The sequence below is a fragment of the Aquarana catesbeiana genome, linkage group LG12 (genome assembly GCF_042186555.1).
Source record: "Aquarana catesbeiana isolate 2022-GZ linkage group LG12, ASM4218655v1, whole genome shotgun sequence".
In the NCBI taxonomy this organism is placed as follows: Eukaryota; Metazoa; Chordata; class Amphibia; order Anura; family Ranidae; genus Aquarana; species Aquarana catesbeiana.
In genome coordinates this window covers 210,509,288-210,524,551 of record NC_133335.1, presented here as the reverse complement: position 1 = coordinate 210,524,551, position 15,264 = coordinate 210,509,288, and the positions used below count along the sequence as shown (strand labels likewise).

General features: G+C 38.5%; 1 protein-coding gene across 2 annotated transcripts in view; it reads left to right on the top strand.

The window, feature by feature from the left end:
• Positions 1-1,134: 1,134 nt before the first annotated feature.
• The window catches only part of SLA2 (Src like adaptor 2), a 39,043-nt gene continuing 24,913 nt past the window's right edge, over positions 1,135-15,264 (top strand). For both annotated transcript variants that reach the window (XM_073606619.1, XM_073606618.1), the window contains exon 1: positions 1,135-1,288. The gene's annotated coding sequence lies outside the window, so the exon portion shown is untranslated. The remainder of the gene's footprint in view (positions 1,289-15,264) is intronic.

Below are 15,264 nucleotides of genomic sequence, written 5' to 3'. Positions count from 1 at the left end.
CAGCCAGGTTTCCATGGAACCCTATGGTTCCTCCAGAGATTGTTAGAGTTTCCTGGTGCTTTGGCTGAAAGACCTCCCACCTGATGGGGCATGAATGGTTCCATGTCCAACGCCACATAGCATGGCCAGCAGCAGGACACCACCAATCATTTTGCCTGTCTGAAACTGTGCCATTCTGACCACCAATGTAAGGGTGCATTCTTCCCTGTGACCAGCAATGTAAGGGGCATTCTTTCCACTAACAACCAATGTAAGGGACATTCTTCCCACTGACCACCAATGTAAGGGCATTCTTTACACTGACCCCCAATGTAAGGGGCATTGTTCCCACTAACTTCCATAATAAGGGGCATTCATCCCACTGACCACCAATGTAAGGAGCATTCCTCCCACTGACCACCAATGTAAAGAACATTCTTCTCACTGACCACCAATGTAGGGAGCATTCTTTCCATTGACCCCCATTGTAAGAGACATTCTTCCCACTGACCACCAATATAAAGAACATTCTTCCCACTGATCATCAATGTAAGGGGCATTTCTCCCACTGACCACCAATGTAAAGAACATTCTTCCCACTGATCATCAATGTAAGGGGCATTCTTCCCACTGACCACCAATGTAAGAAGCATTCTTCCCATTTTGACCACCAATGTAAGGAACATGCTTTAATGCAAGGGGGGCAGTCTTCCCACTGAACACCAATGTAAGCGGCATTCTTTCCATTGACCTCCAATATAAGGAGCATTCTTCCCACTGACCCCTGATGAATTCAATTTAGCCGGGGGTTATCTGAGACCTGAAAACTATTTCAAGGGTTCCTTAGGGATGAAAAAGTTGAGAAAGGGTGTTGTAGATACCGCTGGCAAGAGTCTGGAGATATTTACGGTCTGGGTTCTATGACATGAAAAATCTATACTACAGAAACCTTTTTCTGGACCACACTGTTCTTTTATTTTAAAAAGTCACGAAAACATAATGTACTTTCCATGACCTACGGGTGCATTGATCTTACACCATACGATCCATGACACAAGTCAGTAGTTTGGTGCAGTTTCATGCACTCCTACATGCTCAGGTCTCCCCATAGAATTTTGGGAGTGATGTCATCACACAGATCTGGCTGAATATTGCTACAAGACACATCCTACTTCTCAGACTCAGCTGCCTCTCGATGTGACAGCGTAAGCTACTCATTAAGAAACCCACACTGAAAACTTCCTCCAAACTCTCTCATTAGCAGGTGTAGTCAGTCTTCTCTCTCAGCTGATGAAAACATGCTAACAAAGTAAGTTTTATTTTTATTATTCTTCTATAGAGTTTATGTTATAGGACTATGGTGTATTGTTTGCCCAAAATAGCTGAGTTTTTCACATTATTAGACCATAACTCTGCATAGGAGACAGATTCAATACACATTTCAGAAAGCCTTTTTAAGTGGTGCATGCTGGTCTTGTTCCAATATGCCTATACAGGCTCCTGAACTATTTATGATACCCAGTGAGAGTGTCCACATTCTGCTGGCTGCCTGGAAACGTGTTTTTCGCTATCTCTGGTTTTGCAGGAATGATGTTGGGATTTTTACATAGAGGTGCTGTGTTTATAAGTACATTCGATTCCTAACTATGAAACGTGTGTTTTATGAGAAAGCCAGTTATCTTACTATCTTGCCAAACCCTTTCAAATTACAGAAGACCTGGAATTATTCAAGCAACTAGGCTAATAATTTTAGCATGCCTTGCAGTGATCAGACAAGGACTGGGCTGTGTAGGTCATCATTAATGAGGGTGATAATCCATGCTTCCATCCTTTGGTCCCGGCTTATATTGGCAAACAAAAGTTTTCCCAACTTTTTAGAGAAAAAGGAGTAGAAACTTGTTTCTGAGCATTTCCCACAGAGAAACATAGAAAGTGACAATGAAAAAACTCATTTGGTCCATCAAGTCTACCCCCTTTTTATTTATTTTTTAACATTTGGGGTATATTTTTTTATTTTATTTTTTTGTTTCACCTTTTTTGTCTATAATAATATAGACTTATATTTGTTCCATTCGGATCTGTGCTTTTGTGGGGTTTTTTTAACCTTTATGCCCGAGTATAGACAACCTAAATTTATCCCATTTGTGTTTTTTTTTCTTTATCCAGCAACTACATTACATTTAGTTTTTTTGTTTAACCTTTTTTGTCCATAATAGTATAGACTTATGTTTATTCCATTTGGGTTTGTTCTTTAATGTTTTTTTTTTTTTACGTTTTTGCATGAGTATAGACCTTTTATCCCATTTGTCTTTTTTCTTTTTTTATTATTATTTTTTTTTAATCCAGCCAGTATATTATACCACTGATGAACAGGTGGCTATAGCCAACATTTTATTTTACCAATCAAAGTTTTCAAGTCTATACCAGGTTCAATTAATCTCACAAACCACAGTTGGATGCATCCAATTTGCAAGTGCCAGGGTCCTGTAATGACGTTGCCTAAATCGAATCCTGATCCCACTAATATGCCTGGTGTGAGAACCCATATTCATTACTGTTTATTGTGGTAGTACAATGGCTAGGTCTTGTAAATGCATAATACCCTCAAACTGCAATAGGCACCATCGTTGGGGCAAGCAGCAAAAGTCCCTATTGCTGGTGTTGGTGGCCTTTGTGGCAAAAATTGGATAAGGCAGTATTATGGTGGTCTTACATAGCTAGACTATTTGATGACAAAATAATTGATAACTGCCTACTTTGACAATTGGCTAGGGCAATGGCTAGGAGGTCTTGTAAATGCCTAACAATACCCTCAAACTGCAAAAGGCGCCATAGTTGGGGCAACCCGCAAACATCCCTAATACTGGTGTTGGTGGCCTTTGTGGTGAAAATTGGATAAGGCTGGTAAATTTATGGTGGTCTTACATAGCTAGACTATTTGATGACAAAATAATTGATAACTGCCTACTTTGACAATTGGCTAGGGCAATGGCTAGGAGGTCTTGTAAATGCCTAACAATACCCTCAAACTGCAAAAGGCGCCATAGTTGGGGCAACCCGCAAACGTCCCTATTACCGGTGTTGGTGGCCTTTGTGGCGAAAATTAGATAAGGCTGGTAAATTTATGGTGGTCTTACATAGCTAGACTATTTGATGACAAAATAATTGATAACTGCCTACTTTGACAATTGGTTGAGTATCTAACGCACCCATGAATACTTCTGTTTGGTTTGATTAAAAATTGTCTTCTCGTAGAATGCCTACACTTTATATCCGATACAAAACGTCTGTTCCCCATTGTTACAGTTCAGTTGATTTCCCAGATAATGTAATGGTCAAAAGATGTTCAGCTTTCTTCCACCACCAGTTCTACAGACTTTTACAGAAGGACTAAACATGGCACTCCAGTTTTACCGTGTGGCCCTATACAGTAGCAGGGGTTTACTAAGTACCCCCTTATATGTGGCATTTGGTCTTTAGTACCCTCTGTAGTGCTTTTAATAATTGCCAGTACACCTAAAAGTGTATAAAATGGTTTCTAAGGGGCCCATTATATATTTTATATAACTGCAATGTGTTTGCTCCAATTTATTTCTACAGACTTTTATCATTGCTTATTCATTACAGAGAATTAATTTGTTGAATTTACGGCAAGCAAAACTAAAAGCTTTATTGCTTGGTGCAAAACACATTGCTGTGTACGGACAAATTTCTTTGTTGTTGTTAAATCTAAGTGTACAAATTACTAATTTATTGGCTGTGGTGGACATCACCTCACTGGAGGCTTTGATATCAAGCAGCGTGAAATAACAACTGCCTATAATACCCCACATCAATGCATAAGCTTGCTGCTTACATTCAATTAGCTGTCATTTTTCGGTAGAGCTTTGAGTCTTGTTGCTTGCTGTGAGCTGTACAAAAAAACCTTCTTTAGGACACATTGATGAAGAAGTCAATTTTTTTTTTTTTACTTATTCACTAGTAGTTTTTGAACTTACAAGCATCTACTGTAGTGGTCACTTTCAAAGGGAGCAAGAACTGTGTTCAATGGATACAGAACACAAACTGGCCGAATGTCTGCCAGGAACGGCAAAGATTTGCACATCCCAATAAAAAACACTTGAATTGCCAACAAAAAAGTGGGATTGTTAAAAAACATATCGTCCATGAGAAGAAAAACCCTGCTTAATGGCATGACTTTGGGTCTAGTAGATAATTATCGATTATACTAGAGACTTCGAACCTTAGAGTAGATCCAGGGGCCTTTTATTATTTTTTACAAAACATGTTGCCATGCTAGAAAGTATCTGAGTCAGAGGCTGCTGATATAGAATGACAGGGCAGCTGCCGAAGTTATGAAAGCCTACAGTTTAGAAAAGGGTATCAAAAATGTAATTTAATAAGGCCATACACGTTGCTACAAACCATAGCATCCAATTAGCTTTCAGTTTTAATGCAGACAAATAATAAACCCCCTATATTTGTATTTAATTGCAGCTTAGAATACGATGAAATTGAAGCACTCTTTTATGCAATGTATAGCTGTGCTAAATTGACTGTAAGTGGACCAGGCCCAAAAAGCGAAAGATGACTGTTGACTGCTGCTATAGGTTAGACCAGGCCTTTTCTGGAACTTTTTGTTTACAAGTTTAAATTTGTATTTTTTGCTAGAAAATTACTTAGAACCCCCAAACATTATATATATATATATATATATTTTTTAGCAGAGACCCTAGAGAATAAAAAGGCAATTATTGCAATATTTTATGTCACATCGTATTTGCTTAGCAGTCTTTTAAACACAATTTAAAAAAAAAAATACACTTTTTTTAAATTTAAAAAAAAAAAAAAACAGTAAAGTTGGCCCAATTTTTTTGTGTGATGTGAAAGATGATGTAACGCCGAGTAAATAGATCACTAACATGTCACGCTTTAAAATTGCGCAACGCTCATAGAATGACGACAAACTACGGTACTTAAAAATCTCCACAGTCCACTCTTAATTTTTTTTTACAGGTTACCTGTTTAGAGTTACAGAAGAGGTCTAGTACTAGAATTATTGCTCTCACTCTAACAGTCGCATCGATACCTACCTTGCATGTGTGGTTTGAACACCGTTTACATATGTGGGTGCAACTTACGTATGTGTTCGCTTCTGCACGCGCGCACGGATAGACAGGGCGCTTTAAAAAAAAAAAATGTCTTATTTATTTTACTTTTAATCTTTACACTGTCCCTTTATTTATTTTTTTTATCACTTTCATTCCTATTACAAGGAATGTAAACATCTCTTGTAATAGAAATAAGTATGACAGGTCCTCTTTATTGAGAGATCTGGGGTCAAAAAGACCTCAGATCTCTCGTTTACCTTTAAAAGCAAAAAAAAAAATAAATAATAATAATTTTGCCTTTAAGGGTAAAAAAAATCATCACTTTAAGGCCAAGAAGTGACGTCAGACCTCGTTACGGTCCTCCAAGGACATAGAGCCAAGTGGGGGCCATCTTGTCCTCACTCGGCTTCCTGCCTAGGCATCCGACGGATTGAATTGTCTCTGGGCTAATGGACAGGATCGGTAAACTTGGAGATGACTGGGAAGCGGCAGGAGGGGGGCACCTCTCCCGCCTCCTCTAAAAGTGATCCTTAGGCAAATTTGCTGCTGGGACCACTTTTATCAGACGCAGAATCGCCCACAGTACAAAAAAGTACCAGGATTATGACAGCTAGCTGCTGCCACACCAACAGTATTTAATGTCAAAATAATGACGTAAATGTACTGTGGGCGGTTGTCAAGTGGTTAATTTATAGTGAAAATCATAGAAGATGAATTGCTTAGTTGAGAAGACTTTTGTGTCTCTATATTGTGCCAATAAATTTCACTCTTATTTTTATGGTTGCTGGCTGATTTACCAGGATCATGGCAATGAATTGCCTACAGCATTTAAAAAAAAACTTTTACTGTGTAGTAGAGGCTATAGGAATTTGACTAAATAGTATGCCATATCTCTCACATAATAAGTACAAGAAAGAAGTTTTTTTGGTAGGATTTCTTGGATCACAGTCCACTTCTTCAGGAATCAGGAGCAGGTTTTGGAGATAGTTAGAAACAGCTCTATAACATTTAAAAAAATAGAAACAATTAGTTTACGCTAATTGTTATCCAAAATCATTTAAAGTGTTTGCTCCTGCTCTCCTGGATTGGGGTCCCCTCTTGAACCCTCTAGGCCAGTGGTCATCAACCTTGTCCTCAGGGCCCACTAACAGGCCAGGTTTGCAAGATAACTGAAATACATCACAGGTGATATCATTTGTGGCTCAGTGATTGCAGTATTCTAGTCTGAATCTCCCCAAGGTAATACATAAAACCTGGCCTGTTAGTGGGCCCTGAGGACAGGGTTAATGACCACTGCTCTAAGCTATTGCAATGCCCCCAGTGGTCTTTGAGGTAACTGCGGTCTTCATATAGGCACTTTAAATGATTTTGGATTAATGTAAATTAATTGTTTCTATTTTTTTTTTTACATGTTTTTAATTATCCCCATTACCTGCTCCTGAAGAATTCGACTATGATCGAAAAAATTATATGAATTTGGTAGTTTGGAGATAACTAAATTACATGTTTTTATGGGAATTTTCAGTACTTTTGTAACAAAGATGTTGAAATTTTAATTTTCTTTGTGTGACTTGTGCCTCAAAAATCGAGCCCAAAAAACTTTTTCTTTCTTTTTGTACTTTTTACTGTGTAATAACTGGACAATAAATAGGACAGATATGGATCCTTTGGTCGAAGCCCTGGCAATATAAATAAAATAACACACTGAGCTGAAAATCTGTTGTTAAGGGGACCTGTCTTCTAATATTGCAAATGGCAAAAAAAAAAAAAATGAAAGGGCAATATCAAAAATCTGTGAACGTCCTTGTAAATCGGTAATGGTTGGTGTCTATGATACCATGCAAGTAGGAATGATTGAATCAGGGGAATTGCAGATTCATTGTTTGTTATTCTCTTGAGTATTTGCTTGTAGGTCTGTCTGATGATAATTCCTAAATGGTAAGATTTGCAATTTGCCTAATCCTAATAGCTATTTCCTTTTCAATACTATAGCAAAAAAAGGTGTTTGCTATGGATGTTTCTTATTTTGTTAGGCATGGGGTTTTTCTGCTTGGCTTAAGGCAATTTGATATTATTTAATGGTCCATGCAACAATTATATTTTAGTTACAAGTGGAGATATGTGGGTGAAGTTGGCCCTTGGCGTTTATATGTCTTTTATATGTCTCCAAGAGTGCCATAATTCTTAGCTTTGTTCGTGTCCACTTGGGAGTTCTGCGTGTTCCAGCCCTCCTTGTTATATTGTCTATAATCTAAAATAAATACAATTCTAGCAGGGCTGATGAGAACCCCTCATAATGGGCACAGCAGGTCTGCAGAACGCAGTTTAGAGATCTCACTAACAGAATTTCCAAGAGATATAAGAAAATGTCAGTTCAATTCTCAAACATCTATCAAAAACTGAAATTCCAGTTCTAAGTAAACTTACCCTTTAATATTAAAAACAGGGTTTATTTAAAAATAAAATAAAAAAAATAAAATAGGGTTTCATAAAAGAAACGAATACTGTACATGGTTTCCTGGGCAGATGCCAGTTGGCCCCTTTAGATGCCTAATTGCTGCTGCCAGTTAAAAAACTTGTCCAAGAGGAAACCAATAAATGAATGAATGTTCCAGGCTGATGGATTACATTACTTTTCAGCAAATGTTGTATTAAACCTTATCTCTTGTAGTTTGATATTATGTACTTACTGGCATTTGGTATCATACTTAACGATTTAGACATTCAGGGAGTTTAATATGGTTCAATTTAGAGATAATAGCCAATTGTTAGCTATAGGGTCTATGTATTAATGTTTTCAAGATTTATAGAACTTTCACTCACCTGAATGGAAAGAATCCTGGGTGAAAGCTGTGTAAATCTTGGACAAAAATATTGATAAACTGGCCCCTATGTGTTATTTATCATACTGATTGCCATTTTTACCAATTGACTGATATTTTCAGAGTGAGCCTATACTCTGTTGGGGGCACAGAATACATTTCCAAGCAGCTTTTTATACATTTATGTACATTCAGGGCTATCATATTATCTTATTAGTTAATTACTGTTTGCTTGCAATACTTGCTTTTTCTGTAAAAGGCAATTGCTTAGTTTTGATGCAAAAGAATTACATTATGCACTCAACCTCACACATGTTCAATTCTTTGGGTGTTTAACGCAGTGTACTGCACTTGTTTTTTAAAGCAGAGATTAATTATCATTAAACTGATATCCGGCGACACACAATAAAATGAATACAGACATGGTACATACCCCATACGCCCTAAATCTAATTTTTGTAAAATGTATAAAGATTGGAAGATTGGAGACCTTCCTTGGCAGTGCTCCTCACCCTCAACAATCGTTACATTTTGAAGGGTCCAACAAACCCAGGATCCCTTTGATGAGAGCAGAAAACCCATCCCAACAGGTCCAGCATTACTTCTTAATCCACAATGAGAGATTTGACACACACAAAAAAAAACTTATTTGACATCAGCCATGGCCGTGCCATGGTCACTTACACACCCAATACTTATCACAAGCCCAACCAAGAGACTTTTGTACTAGGTTATTATTCTTTATATTGTATTTATGAGTTTAAATCTCTTTTTTTTTTTTTTTTTTTGTACTTATATGTTATAAAAAGAGTGTACGGTATAAAATAAGATAACTAAGGAAAAATAGCAATGTGTACCAGGTAAACTGCATTTTGTTCATCAGCTGGACCGCTTGTGAGCATTGACACTGGGTACAGATATAGCAAATTGAAGTGATCCTAGAGCAGGGGCTCTTATCCTTTTTACAACTACGGACTCCAATTTATTGCCCAATATGTCCTCATACCCGTCATCATCATCAACAGTCCTATTGAGGACCAATGTGACGTCAGAAGATGTCAATAGCTTGGTTTTACTTTATATATGGATAGATAAGGACAAAAGAGCTGAAAGAGATTTTATAGATTATATCATTTCTATAAAAAAGGCAAACCACAAATACACAAAGCTAGCTATAGCCAGTGAGATTTTTGCTGTTGTTTTTTGCAATCAAAGCATGGAATTGAGGTCTAGTTACTGACGATGTTACCCACATTAGGTAGATTTCTTTTTAGTTTAATTTAAGGTTCAGTAAGGTTGGCAGCCTGTTTCAAGATTTTTTGATCTTTCAAAGAACCAGTTCCATACCTTCATCATTTGGTTCTCATACCACCAAGGGGCATGGATGGCCCCAATTAAGAACCCAAAAGAAAAATTCGAAGTCACCAGCACTCCAAGTAAATGTGCATAAAACTCGCATTTATTGTGAAGACCATGTCATATAAGAACAAGAATTCTGGCACTTCTTCTGTGTCTTCTATAAATCTTTACAAAGAATGTGAGTTTAATACACATTTACTTGGATTTACTTGGCGTACTGGTGGCCTTGCATTTTACTGTCTGATTTTAGAGTGGCACCATTCGTTGCAATCACTTCAAGTATCCATTGATCATCCAAAGGTTAAATACTGTGAGGAAGTGCAGATTTAAAATTTGGGCTTTCTCCCAGTTAAGAACCCCTTTCTTAGAGCACCTTATTACTCCCATGGGGTCAATACCTCTAATAATAGAATTCACTATACAGTGCATCGGAAAACGTTTTCCATATTTTGTTCTGTTACAGGTTTATTGCAAAAAGGATTAAATTCATTATTTCCCTCAAAATTCTACAAACAATACCCCATAATGACAACGTGAAAGAAGTTTGTTTGAAATCTTTGAAAATTTATTAAAAATAAAAAGAGAAAAAATCACATGTACATAAGTATTCACAGCCTTTGCCATGACACTCAAAATTGAGCTCAGGTACATCCTGTTTCCACTGATCATCCTTGAGATGTTTCTACAACTTGATGGGAGTTTACCTGTGATAAATTCAGTTGATTGGACGTGATTTGGAAAGGGACACACCTGTCTATATAAGGTCCCACAGTTAACAGTGCATGTCAGAGCACAAACCAAGCCATGAAGTCCAAGTAGCTGTCTGTAGACCCCCCGAGACAGGATTGTATCTAGGCAGATCTGGGGAAGGGTACAGAAAAATTTCTGCAGCATTGAAGGTCCCAATGAGTTTGGAACCACAGGGACTCTTCCTAGAGCGGGTTGCCCAGGGAAACTGAGTGATCGGGGGAGAAGGGCCTTAGTCAGGGAGGTGACCAAGAATCCCATGGTCACTCTCTCCAGCGTTTCTCTGTGGAGAGAGGAGAACCTTCCAGAAGAACAACCATCTCTGCAGCACTCCACCAATCAGGTCTGTATGGTAGAGTGGCCAGACAGAATGGCAAGTGTCTTGTCTGGAGGAAACCAGGCACCGCTCATCACCTGGCCAATACCATCCCTACAGTGAAGCATGGTGGTGGCGGCATCATGCTGTGGGGATGTTTTTCAGCGGCAGGAACTGGGAGACTACTCAGGATTGGGGGAAAGATAAATACAGCAATGTACAGAGACATCCTTGATGAACCTGCACCAGAGCACTCTAGACTTCAGACTGTGGCGAAGGTTCATCTTCCAACAGGACAGCAACCCTAAGCACCCAGCCAAGGTAACAAAGGAGTGGCTACGGGACAACTCTGTTATTGTCCTTGAGTGGCCCAGCCAGAGCCAAGACTTAAACCCGATTGAACATCTCTGGAGAGATCTGAAAATGGCTGTGCACCGACGCTCGCGGCCCATCCTGATGGAGCTTGTGAGGTCCTTCAAAGAAAAATGGGAGAAACTTCCCAAAAATAGGTATGCCAAGCATGTAGCATCATACTCAAAAGACTTGAGTCTGTAATTGGTGCCAAAAGTGCTTCAACAAAGTATTGAGCAAAGGCTGTAAATACTTATGTACATGGGAATTTTTTTTTCATTTTTTATTTTTAATAAATTTGCAAAGATTTCAAAAAAACCCTTTCACGTTGTCATTATGGGGGATTGTTTGTAGAATTTTGAGGAAAATATGGAATTTCATTCATTTTGGAATAAGGCTGTAATATAATTAAATGTGAAAGTGCAGTGAGAACACAACTGCTCGGTGGAGTAATTCTCCCATCCACATTGAATGTGTGGACGGGGAAGCAGTACTTTTCTTTTGTTCAACCACATAGTTGAACAAAAAAAAAAAAAATGTATAACGTATGTCATGCCTAAGAATGAGTTCCTTCGAAGTCAAGCCAAAGGTATCTTTTTTTTTTTTTTTTTTTTGGCTGCATTTGTTTTCTTGTTCTGGGCTAAGAACACTTTCTGGAGTTCAGCTTTAACTCATAAACTCATAGAATTGGTGGGAACTCATCTGTTATCTAATTAATGAGCTAATGAATGTGCAAATGTGAGAGTGCCTGTCCCTAAAAAGAAAAGAAAATGCAAATAAATAAATAATTATACATTTTAATTAGTTTCATTATAAATGTAATTAAATAAAAATGCAGGTACGTAGCTCTGAATAAGGCATAAAGCTTGCGCTCTGTCTGAAGTTCTCCTTTAATAATCAGAAATGGGAAGCTTTCTATAGACACAGGTTGTTTATGGTTGTGCTCCTTCATGCGTTTAGAGCTGGAGTCCCAGGCGTGTTTTCAGTATCACTATTACTTTCTCAGCAGTCTGTTTTCTTCTGATAAACCCCAATTGCAAATTTGTTTTACTCAGCATCCTCCTCAGTCCCCCAGTGATAGGCAAGGAAACCCCCTTAGAGCCTCAGTGCCAGCCTACAAGCAGCCATTGTGTAGAATGTGTTCATATTGTATTCAGAAAGAAAAATGTACTGTTAAGAATCTCCCATCAATAACACAGGCTGTGTAAAAGCTTAACCTCATTGGCTACAGCATTTATACTAAACTACTTGTGGTCATTTAGAACCAATCAGGACACTGCATTGCATTCTGGATTTTTTTCATCAAGTTTCATGCAACGGTTTCATATTTTCTTTAGCACCTTCTAATGCTGTCTGTGCATTTAACAATGCCTTGTGCAGCCAGCTTGAGAAATGTTACCGCCAAAATTTCATATTCCTCATATGTGCCTCCTGTACCATGTACTTGTACAAAAAAGTATCCTGTTCTCTTTGCATTGCTTCCATTGCATGAAATCTCTGGTGATCCTGCCAGCCTCTCTGCTTTCCTGTTTCAAACTGACCGCGCTAGACGTTAGAGCACATCTATCCCAGTGTGACCAGTTTTCTGGCTGTGCTGGGAGAATAGCCTGTCTGTTCTCCACTGATCAGACTTCTGCTGGCATGCCTCCGCACAGTCATTCACTAGAGTGATCAGTGTACTGCTGTTTCTCCACCCCCATCCCTCCAAGCCCCTTATGCAACTGAGGACAGAGATCACTTATAAAAAATATATACATACTGTACATGTACTTATATATACATTTATATGTACTTATACACATACAGTTTTACAGCTATAAAGGCTATAACTTTATTAATATCTGAGCCTGCCCCAATGTTTTTTTTTCTATTTATTACAGGTATTTATATAGCACCGACAATGTATACAGCACTTTACATAGTGTACATTCACATCAGTCCCTACCCTCAAGGAGCTCACAATCGAAGGTCCCTATTTCACATGCATACTCACATAGACTGTGAGTATGCATGTGACCTACCAGATATTACCCTACCAGTATGTCTTTAAAGTGTGGAATGAAACCCACACAAGCATACAGGAAACATGCAAACTCCATACAGGTAGTGTCCTGACTGGTTTTCAATCCAAGGACCCCAGTGCTAAGTGCTAAGCCACTGTGCTGGCTATGATGGTACCTACAGTGCCTTGAAAAAGTATTCCCACCCCTTGAAATTTTCCACATTTTGTCATGTTACAACCAAAAACGTAAATGGATTTTATATGGATTTTATGTGATAGACCAACACAACGTGGCACATTATTGTGAAGTGGAAGGAAAATGATAAATGGTTTTCAAATTTTTTTTACAAATAAATATCTGAAAAGTGTGGTGTGCATTTGTATTCAGCCTTCTGAGTCAATACTTTGTAGAACCACCTTTCACTGCAATTACAGCTGCAAGTCTTTGGGGATGTCTCTACCAGCTTTGCACATCTAGATAGTGAAATGTTTGCCCATTCTTCTTTGCAAAACAGCTCAAGCTCTGTCAGATTGGATGGGGAGCGTCTGTGAACAGCAATTTTCAAGTTTTGCCACCGATTTTCAATTGGATTTAGGTCTGGACTTTGACTGGGCCATTCTAGCACATGAATATGCTTTGATCTAAACCATTCCATTGTAGCTCTGGCTGTATGTTTAGGGTCGTTGTCCTGCTGGAAGGTGAACCTCCACACCAGTCTCAAGTCTTTTGCAGGCTGGGGATGGTGTGTTCAGGGTGATGTTTAGTATTAGTTTTCCCCCACACATAGCTTTTTGCTTTTAGACCAAAAAGTTACATTTTGGTCTCATCTGACCAGAGCACCTTCTTCCACATGTTTGCTGTGTCCCCCACATGGCTTCTTGCAAACTGCAAACGGGACTTCTTATGGCTTTCTTTCAACAATGGCTTTCTTCTTGCCACTCTTCCATAAAGGCCAGATTTGTAGAGAGCACGACTGATAGTTGTCCTGTGGACAGATTCTCCCACCTGAGTTGTGGATCTCTGCAGCTCCTCCATAGTTACCATGGGCCTCTTGGCTGCTTCTCTGATGAATGCTCTCCTTGCCCGACCTGTCAGTTTAGGTGGACGGCCATGTCTTGGAAGGTTTGCAGTTGTGCCATACTCTTTCCATTTTTCGAATGATGGATTGAACAGTGCTTTGTGAGATGTTTAAGGCTTAGGATATTTTTATATTCTAACTCTGCTTTAAACTTCTCCACAACTTCATCCCTGACCGGTTTGGTGTGTTCCTTGGTCTTCATGATGCTGTTTGTTCTCTAAGGTTCTCTAACAAACCTCTGAGGGTTTCACAGAACAGTTGTATTTATAATGAGATTAAATTACACACAGGTGGACTTTATTTACTAATTAAATGACTTCTGGAGGCAATTGGTTCCACTAGATTCTAGTTAGAGGTATAAGAGTAAAGGGGACTGAATACAAATGCATCCACACTTTTCAGATATTTATTTGTAAAAAATGTTGAAAACCATTTATCATTTTCCTTCCACTTCACAATTATGTGTTACTTTGTTTTGGTCTATCATATAAAATCCCAATAAAATACATTTACGTTTTTGGTTGTTACTTGACAAAATGTGGAAAATTTCAAGAGGTGTGAATACTTTTTCAGGGCACTGTATAATCTGATCTTCCCGCCACCGTCATTGAATTACACTCATAACGAATGTAGTTTGTGAGTTGTAGGACTAAGCAGAGCATACAAAAAATGGGAAAAAGATACAAACTCCATGCAGATAGTATCCCTTGTGGGATTTAAACACAGAACCCCATTAGCCACTTAACCACCATGTCTTCTGTCTCCTGTCTTCCGGTGTGGTACATGCTGTTCTTGGTCTTATCAGTATTCAGTTTGAAGCCCAAATGCAGCTTAAACATATATTCCCGTAATGCAGTCAGGCTACATATACAATAATAATGTTCAGGTTTTTTTTTTTCCTTTTTTTTCCTTTTACTTACTTTGTGCTACAGCCCAGAATTGACATCCCCTGCTCCAGAATCAGACATTTGCTCAAGACAGAGCACAATGGTCTCTAGTGGACCAACATGTTTCGTACCCACTGCTCCAATCAACTCAGAGAGTATTAGGGGCACTGCGTTGGCTGCATTTGACCTGCTTTGCTTTGTATTGCGTTTCTTTGGACAGAGAAGAGTTGCATTTACATTGCCAGTAAAGCAAGTGAAATGCAGCTTTTTGGGTTCAAACACGTTTGGTCATTGCGGCATTGATTGAAACAGTTTACAACAATGCCTGTGTACTGAATACTGAGATTCCCATTTTCTAAAGATAGCCCTTTTTCTCTGGGAATCCTAGTCTTAATCAGGCTAATAGATGGCAACTGCCTACCATAGTAAGCATTAGAAGGGAGGTTACCGGTGAGATAGGATATATACAGTATCTACCTATTGTGCCACCTTAATGAATTGGTTTAATGATGCTATGATGAATTTCCAATCTTTATTCTAAATCACTGAAGACCTTTTTTAAAGTAAAATACGGTATTTGAGAAGGGGCTGTAACACTTTCTCTGCAACTA